A 6,375-nucleotide genomic window follows, 5' to 3' on the forward strand; every position below is an offset into this window, starting at 1 on the left:
ATCTCTCTGTGCTTTGCTCCGTTCATCTTTGCCTTGATCCTGACTAGTCTCCCAGTCCCTGCTGCTGAAAAACATCCCCACAGCATGATGCTGCCACCACCATGCTTCACCGTAGGGATGGTGCCAGGTTTCCTCCAGATGTGATGCTTGGCATTCAGGCCAGAGTTGAATCTTGGTTTCATCAGACCACAGAATCTTGTTTCTCATGGTCTGAGAGTCTTTAGGTGCTTTTTGGCAAACTCCAAGCGGGCTGTCATGTGCCTTTTACTGAGGAGTGGCTTCCGTCTGGCCACTGTACCATAAAGGCCTGATTGGTGGAGTGCTACAGAGATGGTTGTCCTTCTGGAAGGTTTCCCCGTCTCCACAGAGGAACTCTAGAGCTCTCTCACCCCCCTGACCAAGGCCCTTCTCCCCCGATTGCTCAGTTTGGCCGGGCTGCCGGCTCCTCCAAACTTCTTCCATTTAAGAAAAGTGGAGGCTACTGTGTTCTTGGAGTCCTTCAATGCTGCAGAAATGTTTTGGTACTCTTCCCCAGATCTGTGCCTAGACACAATCCTGTCTCGGAGCTCTACGGACAATTCCTTCCACCTCATGGCATGGTTTTTGCGCAGAAATGCACTGTCAACTGTGGAACCTTAAAATAGACCCGTGTGTGTCTTTCCAAATCATGTCCAATCAATTGAATTTACCACAGGTGGACTCCAATCAGGTTGTAGAAACATTTCAAAGATGATCAATGGAAACAGGATGCACCTGAGCTCAATTTCGAGTCTCATAGCATTGGGTCTGCATACTTATGTAAATAAGATCATTTTTTATACATTTGCAAACATTTCTTGGAACCTGTTTTTGCTTTGTCATTATGTGGTATTGTGTGTAGATTGCTGAGGATGTTTATTTATTTAATCCACTTTAGAATAAGGCTGTTACACAACAAAATGTGGAAAAAGTCAAGAGGTCTGAATACTTTCTGAAGGCTTACTTTTTGTCTTAATTTAAGGTTAGGGTTAGGCATCTAACCCTGTGTCCCTGTTGTCGCTAGGCCTACTGTTGCGAAAACTATGAAAATGAATTGAACTGAACTACTATATCTGAAGTGTGAAAGACTCATTTGGCCAACCTAACCATACATCAATAGAGAATTCAAACGTATTACCTCTTGGTCAAAGGAAAGACAATGAAATAAACAACAGATAAAAACATCAGACCACTGGGACAAAACATGTTAAAGTTGCATGTCTTGATGCGAAAGAAACGCACACCTGTTTAGGAAAGGTGCTGGCTAGCAGTGTAGAACACTTGAAGTTGCATGTCTTTACAGTCTTTAGTTTTACAGTTTTATGGGTTTTGTCAGGAAATTATGCGTACAGCCTTGTTTGTGGAATTAATATGGGATTGCGTTTTTACCTCGAGCCGCCAAACCAAGTAACGCAGACCACCAGAAGCCGACCAAAGTGAAAAAGGGATGTGGATGGGATGTGGCTTTTGTGGTTTCGATTACTTCTGTAGTCTGGTGCTTTGGGTCGTTGTTTTGAAGTTACTGCACACAACAACCCCCCCCCCCCCGCTGGCCTGGCACAGGAGCAAAACGCATCAGCACACCGCATTTGGGTCCGCAGGCTGGGTCACCACTCACACACACATAGGCGTGGAGAGATTGACAGAACACACTGGGTGACCCCCACTCTCGGGAGCAGGGGGGGGGGGGGGTCACCACATGACACGTGGACCTATCATTCCACTCGCTGTCATATGTATATATGTGGGTGGACGTTGCGTTACTCCCTAGTGCAGGCCGCACCCGATGTGTCGTGTCCTCATGACGGGATGGTCGAGGGGGCTGCGTGACCCTGCCCTTGGTAGCGGGATTGTTCCTCCTCTCCTCCTCCTCTCCTCATTTTGTCAAGTTATTTTTCTGCCAATCTCTGAATAGTAGTATAGTGTTTTACAGACATGATTCATAGCAAGCAGACAGAATGGGACTCCATGGGTGACCTGTGAAAGGGTTAAACCCTTCCCCATCCTCGTCCAGTGGCGGTTGGTGCCATTTAAGATGAGGGAGGATGATTATTTTTTTATGAGCATGGCCTTATTTCTATTACATCATATTGGATGACTGTCATTCATATTCCATTCACCCAGTTCAATGTAACAGCGATAGGTTTAGGCTACTACATGATACTCAAATGTTCCCTATACACATCATGAGGCTAGGCTACAATCTAGCCTATGAATGAAAGTTACAACATAGGTGCACACAGGTCAAGAGACAAATTTGATGTGACAGACAGTGACACATGGACAGACAGTGACATTCAAAACCGCCTGCATCTAGCTGATATAGGGTGTAAACTTTAGTCCAACAGTTGCAAATGAGAGTTTCTATTGGACAAATTCAGGTAGGTTTATCTCCGTTTTGTTCCGTTTGCTGCCGTTTAAGAAACGTTTTTCAACAGAATTGGTGGAATGAATACACACCTGATCACGCATAAAAACATAGATCACTTTCATAGCAGCCACGTTGTTTTCCTCCTCGCATCTATGTGCTCTCCTCCTCTCACCTTCGCTTGTGGACTTCAGTGCACAACATATCAGCATGTACTGTATGTGACCAGGCGAAAAAACCTTTCCAAGCCAAATCACAACATACAGCCTACATAGTTGTCACCATATTAGCTAAAGTAACGTCATAGTCAGAATAGCTAATAGAACTAGCACGTTAGTGAACTCGCTACAATAATGCAGTAACTTTACAGTGTACAGTCAGTAAGCAGTTACACCGGCGGCCCCGGAGGCAATAAATTAGTAAAACTAAAAGCTTACCTTGACCTTTGAAGAGTTCCTGTGTTGCGTTGGATAGTCATAGCCAGCTAGCTAAGATAGCATCCCTCTGTTTGAGCAGGGTGTTTCATTAGGCTAAACTAGCTAGCTGCATTTGCTAGCTAAGTAAATGAAACTGAAAGTGAACAAAAAAAAATGAAATCTCTGTCTACCTCTCTCTTGCTTCTCCTTCATTTTGGATGATTTCTTTTTTTTTTTACAGTTCAACTATTGCCTTTCTCTCTCTTTGAGTCAACTACTCACCACATTTTATGCACTGCAGTGCTTTCTAGCTGTAGCTTATGCTTTCAGTACTGTATTCATTCTCTGATCCTTTGATTTGGTGGGCAACATGTCAGTTCATGCTCCTCCGGAAGTTGTCATAATTACTGGCAGTGGGTGAGAACCATGAGCCTGCTAGGTTTTGTATTGAAGTCAATATACCCAGAGGAGGACGGAAGCTAGCTGTACTCCGGCTACACCATGGTGCTACCCTACAGAGTGCTGTTGAGGCTACTGTAGACCTTTTTTGCAAAGTATAGTTTTAATAAATTATTTGGTTACGTGAATATATTTAGTATAGCTTAATCTAAAAAGGATAACTTTTTTAATGTTTTACTTTTTTTTTTTTAAATGAAATTCACTGAGGATGGTCCTCCCCTTCCTCCTCTGAGGAGCCTCCACTGCCCTCATCCTATACTCTGAACTGTCTAGCCCTGTCTGACAGCACCTCACACACGCAGCAGCCTGCATTGTGTCTGCAAGCTTTACTTTCATTTCCATCAAAGTCCATTGTTTAGTTTAAATTCTGCATTGCCTCTGCTTTTCTCAGATAGAGTGGATCTTCTTTGGTTACTATGTACTGAACAAAGACAACACAACAAAACCAAACTATGACGTGTGTGCGCTTGGGCATGTGTGCGTCCATGCGCGTCTGGAGAGGGCCGTCCTGTTCAAGGAAGTACTGTATTTACCTAACAAACAGAGGAGGCTAAACGACATGCTAATCTAGGCCTACATAAAGCTAATTAGAAAAAAGTAAAATAAAATAATGCACTGAGACTGATATTAAATTGTCAGTATGTATGAGTTTAAAGATGTGTCAAGTGGCTTGGATATTATTTACTTGCACTACACTACTAACTGTAAGTATTATTTGCGATGTTAAAACTTTGCAGCTGTTCTCTGCAATGTGGCATCAATATCAGAGTGTATAAATACCCAAAATGACAACTACAGAACAAACGGCACAGGTAAGTTTGTTCATGTTGCAATGTTTTTTCTATTTTTATTTTACATTTTTACATTTTCATGGAAATTATGCATTCAGCATTGCAGTGTATTTGGGAATGCGTTTTCTTCAGCAGGCCCCCCATGAGCCGCCGAAACCAAGCAACGCAGACAACCAGAAGCCAACCAAAAAAAGAAAAGAATGGTTCTTCATCTGGCGGCATTCTAGGGTACATTTCGTTTAAGTATTCAGGTAAGTAATATAAGCTTTGTGCTTCGGATGAGCTTCATCTAGTCGTCTCAGGTGTCTTCAGGTGTCTGGTGCTTGGGTTCGTCGGTGCGTCAAGGTCGCTGCGGATCAGCTGATCTGCAGCTCCTGGCTCTGCTCACCAGGCCCGACTGACCAGGTCCTGCGAGGTCATGCTGAGGGTCAGTACCTGCTAGGGGACAGACTCACAACACCCCCTACCAGGACATGGCCAGGGACCCAGTGACCTGCCCTTGGGAGCAGGCTTTTCATCTCCTGTCCTCCTCCTCCTCTCCTCCTCTTCACTGTGGGACAAGACTTGGTTTAGTCACAGTCAGTCCACAAGACAACTCTGACCCTACAATGTAGTATGTTTAGAGTTTCATTTAAAAATTCTATACATCTTTATTGTCCATAAAGGGTTATTCATCACCGACACATGCATGCTGTCAATGTGAGATACTTACAAGAAAATACACAGCAAGCAAACAGAGTGGGAACTCCATAGTGACCTGACAGAGGGTCACCAGTCCTGCAACAAAAGGAAGGATGCACATAGATGTGAGTGATGCAGGCGACAGTGATACATCCCCCTGGTACAGCATTGATGTTTAACAAATGCTCTTACCATGTATTATAGTCTTGTCAAAGTTATCTTGTACTATAGACATTTGACTCTAAAGAAAAAACAGTAACCTATTCTTGTAACTGTAAATGTACAACAAAACAAACACAATATTTGGGTTTGATGATATTGAAATGTATACAAACGGAATGGCAAAGCACATAAAACAAATCACTCTCTATACAAGCTCTTAGATCTCGATGGAAAGGAAACTCACCCAAATCCTTAAGCGGAGGGCTCCGCAGGATACAAAGGACAGATCAAACATTGTAACCTCCTTTTATACCTTGAAAAAACCCTCCCCTCCTCCTCATCTGTCATTTGTCAATTCTGAGAGCCACAGGAAAGCAGCTAACACCCTCAGCCTGCAGTGTGTGTGTGTGGGCGTGTGGGTGTGATCGGGCTGAGCACAGTGGCTCTTTGCCACACAACGTTTCTTCGTTCCCTTCAGTTTTGTTTCCAGCAAAGTCTGTCTAAGTTTCGTTTCTCTGCTGCCTCTCCTTTACTCAGATAGAGTTTATTTGGTTTCTAGGTTTCTACCCAGCTAGCACATTTGGTCTGTCTAAGTTTCGTTTCTCTGCTGCCTCTCCTTTACTCAGATAGAGTTTATTTGGTTTCTAGGTTTCTACCCAGCTAGCACATTTGGTTCGTTGGAAGTTGTGGGAAAGTAAGTTTTGGGTTTCCCATTGGATCTGGGAACGTAGCCATAAGTTACGTTCTGAGAACAGAAGTGAAGATTTGTGGGTGTGATCGGGCTGAGCACAGTGGCTCTTTGCCACACAACGTTTCTTCGTTCCCTTCAGTTTTGTTTCCAGCAAAGTCTGTCTAAGTTTCGTTTCTCTGCTGCCTCTCCTTTACTCAGATAGAGTTTATTTGGTTTCTAGGTTTCTACCCAGCTAGCACATTTGGTTCGTTGGAAGTTGTGGGAAAGTAAGTTTTGGGTTTCCCATTGGATCTGGGAACGTAGCCATAAGTTACGTTCTGAGAACAGAAGTGAAGATTTGGCCTGTTCTGGGAACATTTATTTTTAGGTTGCAGGGAGTCTTGTGAGGCTTGTGGGGGTCATAGAGCAAACCCCAAATGGTTCGGACGCTACAGACGTGTTCGTGAGAAGACCTATTTTCAGGATGTCTCCTGGTCTAACAAAAACCCCTGTAACTCTTCCACCGCAGATGCGGAAGACGCAGCCCATGCAAAAAGATTTCTCTTATATTATGCTAATTATATTTACGCGCGGGCAAGGACATCAACTGTTTTCTAAAATAGAACCATGACGAAACCTGTAGGAAACGTTATGATGAAGAACTGAAATTCCCACAGGAGACCGTTGTTTCTTAACGTTCTCTGAACTATTGAGAACATTGCCAATGTCAAATCAGTTGGAGATCATTACCAAAATGTAACGTTATTTTGTCAAGTTCCTTAAATGTGCTGAGAATGTTCCAAAGCAAAG

The 6,375-nt window shown here is 43.5% G+C and overlaps 1 long non-coding RNA gene across 1 annotated transcript; it reads right to left on the reverse strand.

Moving 5' to 3' along the window:
• Positions 1-4,074: 4,074 nt before the first annotated feature.
• Positions 4,075-5,275, reverse strand: LOC120066690. The gene is made up of 3 exons (XR_005478786.1): positions 5,140-5,275; positions 4,765-4,829; positions 4,075-4,602 (listed from the first exon to the last, which is right to left on the reverse strand). It is a non-coding gene; the product is annotated as an uncharacterized LOC120066690 (long non-coding RNA).
• Positions 5,276-6,375: the final 1,100 nt, after the last annotated feature.

This window comes from Salvelinus namaycush, chromosome 21 (genome assembly GCF_016432855.1).
Source record: "Salvelinus namaycush isolate Seneca chromosome 21, SaNama_1.0, whole genome shotgun sequence".
In the NCBI taxonomy this organism is placed as follows: Eukaryota; Metazoa; Chordata; class Actinopteri; order Salmoniformes; family Salmonidae; genus Salvelinus; species Salvelinus namaycush.